Source organism: Durio zibethinus, chromosome 7 (genome assembly GCF_047325235.1).
Source record: "Durio zibethinus cultivar Kanyao isolate XHJ-2024 chromosome 7, ASM4732523v1, whole genome shotgun sequence".
Taxonomy (NCBI): domain Eukaryota; kingdom Viridiplantae; phylum Streptophyta; class Magnoliopsida; order Malvales; family Malvaceae; genus Durio; species Durio zibethinus.
This window is the reverse complement of record NC_143168.1, coordinates 20,795,912-20,812,169: the sequence shown is the minus strand read 5'-3', so window position 1 is coordinate 20,812,169 and position 16,258 is coordinate 20,795,912. Positions and strand designations below refer to the sequence as shown.

The 16,258-nt window shown below is 30.6% G+C and overlaps 1 pseudogene; it reads right to left on the bottom strand.

Annotated features, from left to right (window-relative positions):
• On the bottom strand, nt 1-1,407 carry LOC149518108 (UPF0481 protein At3g47200-like; annotated as a pseudogene).
• Nucleotides 1,408-16,258: the final 14,851 nt, after the last annotated feature.

Below are 16,258 nucleotides of genomic sequence, written 5' to 3'. Positions count from 1 at the left end.
TCATTTAAGAAATGCCAACAAGGTTTGAATGAGAGTAAGCGCAACCAACATAAAAGCAGCGACAGTTCCAGTTCCTCGCCAAAGATTGGTGAAATACACACGCTTCAGAATTGCTAGATTCTCCTTGCAGAACTTTTGCTATTATGTGCTTCCAAGCACTTTTGTAATGCTTGTTTAGTCGATTCCCTGTTTCCCGGTAGCAAGCAGCAGGCTCGCCAACTCCCTGCATAAGTTTCTTAATTATACCTGCCAATGCTTATCTGGGATTTATTCTGCTAACGATAATTACCTCGTTTTCACCGTCTTTGCTTAAATCCCCCTTTTCCATTAACAAATCTACATCTTTGTCAGTTCTAATGAGATAATTCATTAGCTCTATGTAAGCACAAACATAGGTTTCACCTGGATAGTGGCACATCTCCAAGGCCATCACGTTGCGAATATACGGTTCTATACGGTTCAGTGTTGTAGTGCACATTCAATTTGGGGATTTTAAGCTCTTTCCCTTCAAATTCTATATCTAGCCAGCCTGCACTTTGATTATCTACAGCTTTAAGCTCAACAGCACCGTCATGCAACATTGTCGCACTGCACGCTGTTTCAAATTTTCTTTTTGGGGCCATGGATGGATCTGAATTTGAGGCGCAATTTTTGACCAGATGGCATCTTAACAAACCGGTGAAGTGTAGGAATTCTGTATCCTCGAACCTTTTATCCCATGGAATATCAAAGTAGAGGCAAGCATGATAAAGAAAGGGAAAAGCAGAGGCAGGGGCAGCACAAGAATCAAATTTGTCTTCACGAGGGAAGTTACAGTATAACTTATACAGTTCTTCGAGCACAAACAAAGGGATCTGATTTTCAAGTAAGAGCAACTAGCAAGTCCCTCCGAAGACCAGCTGACCACGTTCCTTTTAATAAGAAGTCTTTAATTCCCACCTCTTTTGCATTTTCCTTCACATAGTTCCTCAATAAGAGCTCGACGATGAAGAGTGCATCATAAAATATCATTACTACAAAGTCATCGTAAATGATGGATAATGCTTCATAACAGTTGAGAATTGCTTTTTCCTTGTGTTCAACGAAGCTCCAAAAATTTTCGAACGGCGAAGTCCTTTCACAACATTTCTTTTGATAGCTCAATTTATACTTTGCCATTTTAGCCAAAATTGTTTTTCTGTAATGAAGAGGGACTACTGAAATCAATTGAGGAGTATAGGCTTTTTCATTTCCTTGACGAATGTTCTTGGGGACCTCGCAGCTAAACCCTTCCTCGGACCCAAGCTCCAAATCATCATCATCATCTTCCGAGTCATCATTTGCTGGATCTTTCTTTTTCCCAATGATGGAGCGTCGATGGCGCGTATGGATCCCACCTCGGTGGCATTTGTTCGTTCTCCTTTCCATGTAAACAAAAGTCAAACTGACTAGTTAGAAACGGATCAAATCCTGAATTTTCTCATTTTCTCTCCTAGGCCTAGTTGCTCTGATATGAGTTCTTGTTTGCAATGTTTGGTTCTTGGCCAGCATTCGGACAACCACGTACAAAAGTTATAGTATTACTACTTAAAACTTAGAATCTTAAAGGCATTGTAAATTTGGATCAAAAGATAAAAGGTAATGCTGTATATATGATTGTCCAATGAACCAACATCCTGGTAGGTAGCTAAAGCACGTTTTCCATAAAAATCACCAATGTAGTTTGTAAAGTATAATGTATATATATTCACAACTACAGTTGTTCTTCCTTTTCGGTCAAAGAAAAATCGTTGAATCTTGACGTTTAGCAAGTTACTAGGAACGGAACATTTTACATGAGACAAAATACAAACATGCTTTTCCTGCTTTAAATACTAATACTATTTAATAAATAAAAGCTCAAATTATACCATTGGTTCTTGTAATTAGGTGAAGAGGAGGATTTAATCCTATAAATTTATTTTTACAAATTGAATCCCTCAACTTTTATAAATTGTAAAATCTAATCCAATCACTAACAGGATTTCTAATTTATGATAGTGACATGACCGTTGAAAATGGCAATTGATGTTGAGTTTAATAACGTGACATGTTTATGGAATTTCGCAAATATTTTTTAATTACATGATATTTATGTGAATTTTTTTAATCATAATACATGATCAATAATTTTTAAAAAAGTTTTTAGCTAAAAAAGAATTTGTAAAACTTGGTTTATAATGTCTACCAAATATACGATTATTTAAATGGTTTGGTAACAAATAAAAAATTAAAACTCATTTTTAAAAAATAGAGGAGACAACCAAGACTTCAAAATGAAAATCTTCATTATTAATTTAATTGAATGCAACTTATATTTAACTATAGAACTTAAAGTAAATCACCTTTTTTATATAATTTAACTTTTCAAAATTTTTGTTTTATTCATCTAACTTTGAAAATTAATGTTTTGGTCATCTATGACATGAATATACCATTTGAACAAAGTACAATGACATGGAATAAATCCTAATCTAATTATTTTTTAATGGATGCGTGATCAAGATAATAACATTATAAATGCTGATGATTAAAAACAAATTATAAAATTTGAAAACTTAAATCTATCAATGATAATCCAATAAAAATATATACTTTCTTGAAAAACTTCAGTCCACATTATTTTAGAAACAATTATTAAAACCATTAACATGCAACTAAACATTCAATCACATAAACACATATTTATCTTTCTATTATCACATAAAGTAGTGTAATAGATAAATAGATATGTAAATCTCAATTGGTGTTTAAAATTTTTTTTATGAATATATATTATTTAGTTAAAAAATCATCACTTTTGAAATAAAATATAATATCTAAGGAATAAAATTTTTTATTTTTAACAATTGAATTCAAAAGCTAAAACCATGATATTCAAATGTCACAAATAAATATTCTCACAAAGCAAAATTTCTCACAAAACATGTAATCTTGCAGAGGATTCTACTGTCAACCTTAAGGCATTTGATTGTCCTAAACAAAATTTTAAACAACGTGAAAAAAGCAATTGACTGCCAGTTATTCTTGCTAGTTTTATTTCAAAGTCTATTTGTATATTTTTAAACTTTATTTATTTAACACAAATGCAAATTATTTGTATTTTTATTGATTATTTTATAAACAACACTTAATAAAAACCTTTAAAAAAAATGTATTTTGGTAATATATTCAATATCTAGCCATTTCTACCATCGTGCACCATCATATTTGGGGAAGCGGAGACTGTCACTGCACCCGCACACTAAGCCAAAATCCCAACCCCTTTGACCACTCATCATCAACACCAAATCCCAACACCTGGTCATCCAGATCATTGCTTCCTTAGGTACTATCAATCTAAGACCCACAAATTCACCAAAATTCAGCCAACACTCACGACACAAAAAGTGAACAAAAAGGAATAAAAAAACAACAAAATAGAAGAGGGTTTTCGAGTTTGAGGCAATTTTCAGGTTTCGAAAAGTTTTAGGAAAGTTTCATTCAGGTATTGATAGAGGAGGAATTGAGGAAGAAACAAAGCTTAGGAAAGCCACAGTTGACGGTATCGGAGTGGTGGAGTTTATTTTTCAAAGTCTCAGACAAAATCATTATGACTGTTAATAAAAAATAATATAGATAATTCTTAAAATATTTAGAACATAATTTGAATAAAAGCAATTAGATAATATTTTCTATTCATTTTATTCTATTACATTTTATGTATTTCTGCATATAAAAAAAATAATGCATAGTTTACATGCAATCTAGTGTATATTTTTAGTATGTCCTTTATACGTTATAAATTTAGTGACTTTCTTATCACCATACCATGACCATGTTATCGTAGCAAATATTAACTCGATTTTGGATGTTGTTGCCTTAATTTTAATTCCCCCCACCCTGCCTCCTAACTCAAAATTCTTGATCCCCAACAAATAGACGATGCATAAAATATAAATTTAAGTGTGATAATACATTAAATATGAATTTAAGTACGAAAGATATTTGCAAATGTATTCTTGAGTGGTCATTGGCCTTTATACGACATTACTTGAAGTTTATTATTTTATCAGTTCTAGTCTATGCATAGATAACACATTAAATATAAATTTAAGTGAAGGACATTTCCTACATTTATGACATTTGCATGATATGACATTCTTATTAATTAATGCATATGATTCATGCATCGCCACTATGAATCTTAAATAAGTCACATTTAATACAATTATGTACAGGTTTTTGGGTGGTCGTATGGCCTATGTTCATCCTGTTTGAAAATAGTGTTTTGACTGGCATGTCACTTGTGCGCTGGGATGAAGTCATATATAAGGTCAAGAAGGTGCCAAACAATGAAATAAATGAAAAAGAGGAGTTCGAGACTAGCAATGGTAACGGGTCAGATTAGGCGGATTTTTTTCACTTTGATTCTAATTTCACTTCATAAAAATTATATTTGATTTCGATAAAAAATATTATTTATATCTAATTCAATCTAATCTATATATATTGTAGATACTAAATTTATTTGGACTTATCAAAGTTAGGCCCAATTTCATTTCATCTTTATTTTTACTTTTGTAATTTAATAATTAATAAGGTGTTAATCACATCTTAAACAAAAATAATAAAATAAAACAAAAAAATGTAAATGAAATGAAAAATATTCTAATTAATTAATTAAATTACAATATTTATAGATACTATGTGTCTCAATTATTTATACTATTCAAATATTGAAAAGTATCTCTAACAAGTTAGTATGTTGACAACTATTGTTGGTTTTAACAAGTTTTCCACGTTGAAAAAGAAAAAACAGTAGCAAAAAAAGCAAATAAAACAATAGTAACATCCAAGCGTTCGTTTTCTTTATTTTTAGACACAAAACTAGAAAGCATAACACGCGCTATGTCATTTTTCTTTTTTTTTTTTCTTTCTCGGTGACAAATTTTCATTTTCTCGAGTGAAAACAAATAGACATTTAGGGCTGGACCCTTTACACATCTCGCAGATGATAGAAATTAGAAAAAATCAATTGCCCAAACCCCCAACCCAAGCAGTACGACTCTGTGTTACCAACCTCCACTCCATAGAAGAATCTGAAGCACCGCTTTGGAAAAAAAAATCAGAAATGATAAAATAATTTATATTTGATAAATTTTAATTTTTATTGATTTAATAAGATTTTAATTTTTTTTTTTAAATTAGAGGTCGAGTTAGGTTAGATTTTTTTCTTTTAAGATTGGATTCGGATCAGAATCCAGTTTTTTGTAGCACCATCTTTGATTTGGATATATATATATATATATATATATATATCTATATATATATCTATATTATTTGATTTTATATTTATATATATTACATTAATAAAATTATTATTTAATATTTTAATTTAAAATAATAATTTGATAAAAATATTATATTTATGTATAATTAAGATATAATTTATATTAAAAAATAAAACTTTATTAATATTAAATTAAATTAAAATTATTAAATTAATTTTGATGATATCTTGAAATGATAAACAAGAAGTTCACCAAAATCCAAAGTTTTAAGAGCTTCACTTTTTAAAAAAAGAATTCAGTCAAACATATCAGCATTCCAAATACGAATACCATCTTAAAAAATTTCGGGAGAACAAGAAATCCGAGCATTAACCTTTGCATGGCTATTCTTCGTATTCCAATTATACTTTCTAAATTTCTTCTTCTCCTTCTTCTAGCGTTTAAGTTCATCTTATTCTTAATAACAAATTTTAAGCACTCATCAAGAGGCACAAATTAGTAGTAATGGAAAACATTTCTTTAAAGTTGACCGAGGAATTACCATCTTTAACATCCTCTTTCATCAGTTATGCATTTCTTTAACATTTGGGTGACATATATATTCGTAAAAAAAAGGTGCATCCACCGATCAAATGCCTATTTTTACAAATAGACAATTGTTTTATCTTTTCTCTCAAGATAGCTGACATTATGAACACATCTATATGTGACTTTAAGCAACGCAATATGATATTATGAACACATCTATGTGACTTTAAGCAACGTGGTATGACATTATGAACACATCTATGTTGATATTATTAACCTTAGTATATCAACATGTGTCGTAATGATTTTAGAACTGCCTAACAAATTTGAAAATGAAATAAAAAAATGAAAAATTGGAGTCACCGTCAATTTTTTTTTGCTAGATATGATTAACTATTTATTAAAACTTATCCTTTTAATAAAATCTTAAAATTAATTAAAATTCATTAAAGAGATAATTTTAAGATCTATGAAACAATCTAAGTTTGGGGATCGGTTAGCGTGAGAAAAGATTAGTACCCCCATAACGCCCATTTAAAACAGTACTAATTAATTATAAGTTATTTATTAATCCTGACAAAAACAGTCTTAGTTTCAATGTTTAAAATAAAATTTCCTTGACTTTCTTTGTTTATTGTAGTTTTGGTTTTTCCTTTTATCTTTATTCCATACTTTTTGTTTCATTTTTATTCGAGAAAAATAAATTAGAGCCCTCTTATTGAAATAATTCTTAAAATATTCCAATATGTTAATAACATTAGAAGAACTCTTTCTCACATAAAGATTTCTTAGGTATTGCTTCTCGGAATACCTTATAATCTCATCATCGGAGGTTTGTATTTACTTTTCATAAAAAAAATATGTCATGCATGCAATGCAAATGATAATATATTGACATACACATTTTATTTTTTTTTTTGTAGAAATTTTATTGGTTTTTTTTAATTATTGTTATTGTTTTAGAGAAAAGAGAAATTTTTATTATATCAAAAAATTGTTATAAATACTCCAATATATTGGTAGTATTTAAAAAAACAATTTTCACTTAGAGATTTTGTAGGTATCACTACTCGGAGTACCTTTAAATCTCATCCTTACATAAAATTTTCTCTTTCCATCATTTTTATTATTTTTATTCTTATTTTTATTTTATTTAATAATTTTTAGTTAATTTTTATTTTATTAATAGAAAAAAGGAGAATTTTTTTATATTGAAAACTCTTTTTATAAATACTTTAATATGTTGGTAATGTAGATGCCTATTTCCATCCTGGATACAATTGATTTGTCAATTCGGGTCTCTATCAAATTGTCAGACCATGGAAGGGTTCATTTCTCGTTTGGGCTTTGGACCTAGTAACTATTGATCAAATACAGGCTTTGGACCCAATCTTTATTGTTATTATTATTATTATTTATTTATGATATTCCCAATTATTATTATTATTTATTATTTATTTTTATTTCCTTTTTCTTCTTTTCTTCTTTTCTCGTTTTTTTTTCTTTTATTCATGGGTTGACAATTTTGAAAAAAAAAAGGAATTTCTTTTATTTACAATTTGATTCATTGTAGCATTCCCTGTAATCAAGTAATAAATTGGCATTAAACAAGGAACCTAAATTGAAGGAATTTAAAGCCAAGACTATCAGTCAAATCAAACAAAATCTAATCCCAAAATTCAAACTTGGATTAAATCGATTTAAGCCCTAAAATTGCTTCTGGCATAGGATATAAATTGAGCACTAAAATCACACAAAAACGGATAGAGAGGGAAAAAAAGAAAAGAATCTAGGCTCTGAGTTGCTACTATTTGGATGAATTTGTTTTAGCAATAGTTGAAAATTGGGTTTTTGATTTTTGGGAAAAAGAAAAGCTATTTAGAATCCCTAAAGATCTGAAAAAGGGAAAGTTTTTATGGAAAAATCTAAGAAATTTCTAGAAAATTTTGGAAATTTTGAAAAAAAATGGGTTTTTGTTTGAATGTTTGAATTTTTTCATTAAACTTTTCAGCGAGATTTGAAGTTTTCGGTCAAATTTCAATCAATTTTTCATAAATCAATGATCAAAGCCAGTTTCTGATAGTTTGTTCTAGGATTTCTAGAGAGAGGTGAGAGAAAAAGAGAAGTTATAACGAGAAGGGGCTAAAGGCTTCTTAAGAAATGCTGAGAAGTTTGGTCTTTATACCTACACCAAACGACACCGTTCTGAAGGCTTAGGATCCATGCGTCAACTCGTTGACCTGTGCATGATCCACATGTTTGACTCGACCCAATCACAGGTTTTTTTTTTCATTTTATTTTTCAATTTACATTTTCATTTATTTTATTTTTATATATTTTTCTTATTTATTTTCTATTTCATTTTACTTGTTTTATTTTTTTAGATTTTTTAGTCTACTTGTTTTTAAATTAAATGATTTATTTTAAATGCTTTGCAAATTTCTTTAAAAAATAAAAAATAAAAAATATATAAAAAAATATTTCTAAAAGTGAATTCAAGAATCCTACCAAAGTATTAGAGGTTTTTTCATAAATTTAAAATTTTTTGAATTCTATCAAACCATTGAAGAATTTCATAAATTAATTGTACAAAAAAAATATTATTAAAATCCTTTTTATTTTATCCTATCAAACTATTGGAAGATTTGCATAATAAATCTTACCAAACTATTGAAAGATTTAATATATTTTTTAAAAAAGTGTCTTATAATAAAATCTCACCAAACTATTAGGAGATCTACATCAAAATAAATCTTACTAAATTATTAAAAAATTTTACTAATTATTTCTTAAACTAAAATTTAAATGAATCCGACGATGGAGTCTTTTTATGGTGGGACACAAGTCTCCATGTATACTCTTAAGGTGAGAGAATTATCTTAAATTGCTACCAAACTATTAGAGTAATTTTAAGATTAATTTTCAATAATAAGCATTTTGGTAAATCATAAATATGGTTAAAGATTGGATAAGTTGAAATCAAATTGGTACCATCTTTTGAATGGGAGCTGTGAGGGTGCTATAATTTTTCTCACACATAGCTATACTCTCAAACCTAAAATCTAATTTCATGGACTATAATATACTATTTAAAGATACCTAAGTCAATCTTAGTGTAGACACCCCATTTTGTCCGGGGTCCTTTATCAATTAAAACCGATCCAAGCTCGATTGTAAATTTTTTTTTTGAAGAAAAGTTGAAAGTATCAATTTTCCTTGCAATTAAAGTTTTCAAAAAATATTTTTTGGGAAAAGTTAAAAGTATCAATTTTTCTCGAAATTAAAGTTTTCAAAAAATATTTTTGTGGAAAAGTTGAAAGTATCAATTTTTCTTAAAAATAAATTTTCAAAAAAAAGGTTTTTTTTTAGGAAAAGTTGAAAGTATCAATTTTTCTTAAAAATAAGTTTTCAAAAATGGATTTTTGAGGAAAAGTTGAAAGTATCAATTTTCCTCAAATGTAAAGTTTCAAAAAAATATTTTTGAAAAAAAGTTGAAAGTATCAATTTTTCCTGTACAAAAGCAATCATTTTTCTTTTTTTTTTTATTTCTTTGGATTTTCTTTAATGTTAAACAATCCGACGATGGAGCCTCTGTAAGCAAAATAGTAGTTTTCTTGCATACTCTTGAGGTGAGAGAATTTTTTTAATTTTCTGCTAAAAGTATTAGAGTCAATTGAGAATGATTTTCAATAACTAATTACTTGATAAAATTTTTAAGGCTTATTGGATAACATAAAATTAAGCCGGTACCATCTTTCGATGGGTGTTGTGAGGGTGCTATAACCTTCCTTACATGTAACCGAACTTTCGAACCCTGTTCTGGTTAGTAGACCTGAACCTATTTTTTTAGGGACCCTTAAGCTTAGGTGTTCCCTGAAAGAATAAATTCCTTAGGTGGCCAATCACACCTAGATAAAAAAGATTGGTGGTGACTCTTTCAGGTCAATGTCTAGCGATAGATCCCTGGATCTAGATGTTATGATAGCTTGGCGACTCCGCTGGGGACATCCGAGAGTCAGGCCAGCAAATAAATTTGTGTTATCCAAAAGCCTAATAAAATTGAACCTTTTGTATAGATTTTTTATTCATTCATGTTTATTTACTTTATTAATTATGTCATTCATATGCATAACATGAGCTCTATACCTGAGCTCCGTCCTTCTAGGAGGGAGTAAAGTACCTATTGCTTTCGTGAGGTTTAATGTCTTCGCAGTGGCTAGCGAAATACTCCTATTCAAATTGAACTTTTTCCGCTTGTAGCCTGTAATGGGTGAAGATTATGGTGCCTTACTAGTCTGTGATGGATAATGATGTAAAGAGTAATTTGGAAACCTTTAGACTTTAACCTTGAACCACATATAGTGAACCTTAGAAGTGCCTAAACTTAAGATAGAGCCTTTTCTACCCAATGATAGGTATACCCTGAAATTATGACACAAAAAGGGTGTTTATCTAATCATTTTGATTGTCTGACTTTATGCATCTTCATTATCATATGTAACATTATGCATCGACATCACTTTCAGTTCATCTGTGAAACTATGTTGTTTGTCTAATTTTGTGCATCTGTATTATTTTTATAATCATGTTTTAACATCATCATTTGCATCCATTTCATATTAGATTTCATCCATGAAAATATACATTTCATTCATGCATCAATGTATCATATAGCATAGCATAGCATTTCTAATCATAATTGTGGTGCTAAAGGTTCAAGGATAGCTCTATCTAGCGAGAACCCTGTCCATCAATACAACACAAGATCCAAAACCAGGCAAATTGAGCAACAAAATTTTCACCGATTTGAAAAACTGGAAAAAGCTCAAGAAAAGATTGAGAATGAGTTAAGTAAAATTTTGGATGCTCTCGACAAATTAAATAAGGGTAAATGAGTTGAAAAGAATACAAGCCAACAAGTTTCCCCATTACAAGAAATGGCTAACCCTTTGTACCCTTCAGGTTTTGGTTCACCTTAAGCCCCGTCTACACAAAAGGTTTCACCACCACACTTTGTATATCCTACATATCCTGGGATGCCATCAGCCTCAAACTCAAGGCATTATCATAGCTATGTAAATCCTATCTTTACTGAAAAGACAGTTGAACCAATTCAAATCCCTGATCTAAATGAACTGAAAGGAAAAGACAAGGGAAAGATAAAAGTGGAAGCTCAGGAAAACTTAAAATTAGTATGCTAGAACAAAGGCTACGGGCTGTGAAAGGAATTGGTTTCTATGGTTCAGTTGATGCTACTGGGCTTTGCTTAGTCTATGATGTGGTCATTCCTCCTAAGTTTAAAGTACCAGAATTTAAAAAATATGATGGCACAAAGTGCCCAAAAACTCATATTACCATGTATTGTCGAAAGATGGCAGCCCATGCTCATGATGAAAAGCTACTAATGCATATTTTTCAAGATAGCCTTATAGGTTCTGCGGCCAGATGGTATGTTCAGCTGGACAGGACCTGCATTCGCTCTTAGAGCGATATGGCTCATGACTTTATCAGTCAATATCGACACATTATCGATTTGGCTCCTGATCGTTTGTCTTTATAGAACCTGAAGAAAAAGGCAAATGAGTCTTTTAAAGAGTACGCCCAGAGATGGAAGGATATAACTTCTCAGGTATAACCTCCACTAACTGAGAAAGAAACTACAGTGTTATTTGTCAGTACTTTGAAATCTCCCTATTATGAAAAGATGATAGGGAATGTGACAAAGAATTTCATCGACATGGTGATCTCTGGAGAAATTATTGAATGTGCCATCAAAAATGGCAAGTTAAAAGGAGGAGAAACCAAGAAGGCATAAAAAAAAAAGAAACTGAAGTTCAAGTTGTGAGCTTTGATAGACAACAATTCAAGGGTTATCAACCCTATCCACTCCAAGGTTACTTTCCATACTATTCTGCTGTGAATAATGCCTCATCGTACCCATTCCAGCTATCTCGACAACCACCTTATTCATCCACACACCGATCAATTTTTAGCCCTCAAGATTTTACATATAGCCTTAACATTTAAGCTCATGCAAAAACCCAAATTCGCCCTACTAACCCAACATGTGGTTCATGAGAACAACAGATTACTCGAAAAAAACTTGTATTTGATCCAATCCCCATGACTTATACAGAGTTATATCGAGAACTCTATAATAGCCATTTGATTGCCCCCAACCATATGGAGCCACTTAAGCCACCATATCCTAAGTGGTATGATCATATAGCCCACTACGACTACCACTATGAAATTCTGGTTATTCTACTGAAAATTGCACTGCGTTAAAGTATAAGGTGCAACGGTTGATCAATGATGGAATGGTAAGTTTTGATCAAGGAAAAGTAACAACACCTGATGTTAGTGTTCTGAGTGACAATCAAGAACACATTGGTTAAAAAGGGTCTAGAGAGTTACAATGAATTGAGGGGCAAGATGTCAATAGGGATTCTTCACCTGATCACATAGGGGGATAATTTTAAAGAATGGAGATATGGCTGGTTGAAGGTTTCTTTTGTCATTTTAGGATTTTTTTCGAGTAATGTTAGATTTCTTTTTGCAATATGACTTCACTTGTTATCATTTTAATAAAGGCAAGTTAATGCATTTCATTACATTTTCTCTTTCACTCGACAATTACTCCATGCTCTGTTACCTTTCATAAATTTACATTCTCATTCTCAAATTTCAAATGATGAATATTTAGACAATGATAGCAATAATTTTGAGATTTAATTTTGAGAACTCATCCACGATAATATGAGGAGATGATTTGAGCAAAAAAGTAAGCGTTACCAGAGGTGAAATAGACATGTCTTGAAGATGTGCAATTTTTTATACAGGTTCATAAGCTTTGTTCAATAGATGATGTTCAAGAAAGGCATTCACAATTGAGATGAAAAATGGCTATCTTTCTTTTACCATTCGAAAAACTATTTATTGTTACCCCTTTGAGCTTATTATGATTTTTTTTTCTGAAGAACCCTAACCAAGGATCACCTTCTACATTGGGGGGTAATTTTTTTAAAAAAAAAACATAAAAGGTCTTAAAGATGGAAAGAGAAAGAGACAAAATAAATGTCACACATGATTTGGGGTAAAGTAATGAGAATCCTTTGTGTAAAAAAAAAAATAGTGAAATGATGTGGGGGCAAAATGCCAAGTTACATCAAATGATCTTTTAGTTTTAAACCTTTTTAATACATGTTTTGAGCCTATTATATCCATTTCCTTTATGACCCCTCACCTTGACCTACATTACAACCTTGAAAAGTCCATTTGGATCAAGTGTGAATGCTCAACTTGAATGATCATATGTTAGGCGAAGGCATGCTCATGATGAAACAATAGAATCATGCTACATTGCTCTAAAGTTTGATGTGTGAAAAGATATCAATAATGGGTGAAAAATGAGAAAAAAGAAAAAAAGATGATGAAAAATGAAAAAATGAAAAAAATGGAGAAAAAAATGAGAAAATGAAAAAAGATTCAAATTGAAAACCTAAAAAGGTGATTTGGGTAGAAAAAGATCATGTCAAATGGTTCACATGGGCGGAAGATCAAAGACATCTGAAGATCCCTCAAAGACTAAGGCAAAGTTTGCCAAGCTCAAGATGACTTCAACAGAAAATGAAATGAGTTTTTGAAAAAGAATCCTAGATTAATGTTGAGAATTGTCTGAATATTCATCATTTGGACATACCATTCATCTCAATGAATGTATCCAATTTATTTCCTTTCCCATTTGTTTTGTACCAAAATAGATCTTCATTGATTATCTTTACCATAATTCACCTTGTGTTCTCTTATTGTTCCACCCCTAGAATGAATTGAGAAAATACTTGATTGCATTGTATTTGTCAAGAATTAAAATGATAATGAATGAATGAATATGTGCTTAAAAGAGTCTTGCATTCATTTAAAAAGAAATCTAAGATGATGGTGGTGACAAAATGAAGAAATGCCAGAAACTTAAAAGAGATGATTTGAAAGGACATATGATGTGACCAAATGAAGATTATGATGATGGATTAGGCAATAAAATAAAGATGAGGTAAATCTTGAAAGTGGTATAATCAAGTGATAAATATGGGGATGAATTGGTTGATATAACCTATGTGTTATGGTTAAGTGATGAAAATGATATGGAGCAATAGACGAAACTGGTGCTAAAAAGCTTATGAATGATGACCAAGTGATGAGTACAATGATGAATTGGTTGACAAGACTTGAAAGTTATGATTGAATAATGAAAATAATCAGTGGACAGAGTTTGTTTTGGAATGGTTAGGGTTGAGAAACCTATAAGTGTGACATAGTTCGAAATGGTTAATGCTGAGACGCCTATGAGAAATGACACAGTGATGGTTGATGAAACTTGTTCTGAAATTTACTAGTGCTGAGAAGTCCATGAATGGTAGTCAAGTGATGATCGATTGATGAAACTTCTTCCAAAGTATTGAGAAACTTGAACAAAGAAGACATGCGGAATGGTGGAGTTTTGAAAGCCATATCACCATAATTATTTAGAATTTTGTTACATATACATCTGCATTACATGCATCATGGGGGCATCATTGCTTGAATAGTACATGAACAAAATTCGATGAATTAAACTTTGTTTGGACATGCATGGCATTATGAGAATATAGGTTACCGCATTTGCATCATTAAGGAGGCATTTGTATCTTTGGTCATAACTTTCATTCATGCAAATTTTTGAGTCACTTAAAAAAAATTGTGAATATTTTGATGAGAACTCAAATGAAAATCTTTGAGTTTCAAAATGAGAATCTTTGAGGAATGAAACCCTAAAGTTTGTCAAATGTGAATCTTCGAACTAGAATGAAAAGTTTTAAACTTTTGGATGTGAATCTCCAAAATACAAAGCTTCAACTTTTTGGATATGAATCTCTAATTTTTTAAATGAGAACCTTGAACTTAGATGCGAAACTCTAAGTTTTATTGCTGAGCCTTTGAACTCAAATGAGAAGCTTTGAATTTTTGGATATGAATTCCAAGTTTGCCAAATGAGAACCTTTGAAAAGCCTTGAACTTTTGGGTGTGAGCCTCTAAAATTCAAATGAGGATTTTTTATGCAAGTCTTGTAAGTTGCAAATGCAAATCTTGAGATCTTGCAAATTTGAATGAAACTGAAATTTTGAGAATCAAATCTCAATAAATTCTTATGAAGTTAGAAGGTTCTTGTGAATCTAAACTTCTGAATGTTGAACTCAAATTGTGAATTCTTGAGTTTCTATTACAAAATTCCTTCAGTCACGAACTATAACTCCTTTGAACATGATTGTTAATGAGTAATTTATTTTCCAAAGTTTTGTTGCCTCTGTTTAGAGGAGCAATTTACTTTCAAAAGTTGAGGTGCCTTTGTTTAGAGGAGCAATTTATTTTTCAAAGTCATGGTTGCCTCTATTTAGAGGAGCAATTTACTTTTCAAAGTTGTGGTGTATCTGCTTAAAGGAGCATTTATTTTTGAAGTCATGGTGCTTCTGCTTAGAGATTTTATTTATTTTTCAAAGTCGTTGAGCCTCTGATTAGATGAGCCATTTATTTTTCAAAAGTCATAGAGCCTCTACTTAGAGGAGCTTTGATCAAAATTTAAAAAAAAAAATAAAAAACAAAAAATTACCTCTGTTTAGAGGAGCTTTGTTTATGTTTCTCAAAGTCGTTGAGCCTTTGCTTAGAGGAGCTTTGATCAAAATTTTTTTAAAAAAAATAAAAAAAAAAAAAAAGAAATTACCTCTGTTTAGAGGAGCTTTGTTTATGTTTCTCAAAGTCGTTGAGCCTCTGTTTAGAGGAGCTTTGATCAAAATTACAAAAAAAAATCTAGTTGAGTCTTGAATGGGTGTCTACGTCTTTGTAGAATTTCTGTTTCACAAAAAATGTGCAAAGAAGGGTAGCTGTAGACACCATATTTTGTCCAGGGTCTTTTGTCAATTAAAATCGGTCCAAGCTCGATTGTAAATTTTTTTTTATTTTTTATTTCATATTTATCATTTTTTAATTTTTATCTATGATCTACTTATTGTTTATTTTCTTTTTTTTTTTATCTTCATTATCTGATTATTTTAAAAAAAGGATTGAGATTAGGCTTGATGATGATCAGAAAGCATAATTAGTTGGTAATATTTAGCATTGGATGACTAAATGGAATTGAACTGAAATTCTATAAAAAGCAGCATGGTTTTATAAATCATGGGGGATTCATAGTTTGAAGGGGAGGAAAAAAGACAGAAGAGGAATTCGAATAGGAGAAAGAAAAAGAGAGAGAAATGAGAAAGAGAAGAGAGGTAGAGAACTACCGATTTTCCACTCTTTGATTTATTTGACAAAGAGAGAGTGTAACGGAGGAGTCTTCGAAATATTCTGTAGTTTGTTGCGATCTGGTTGGACGGTGACTGGAATCGGATTGATCTTTTTTT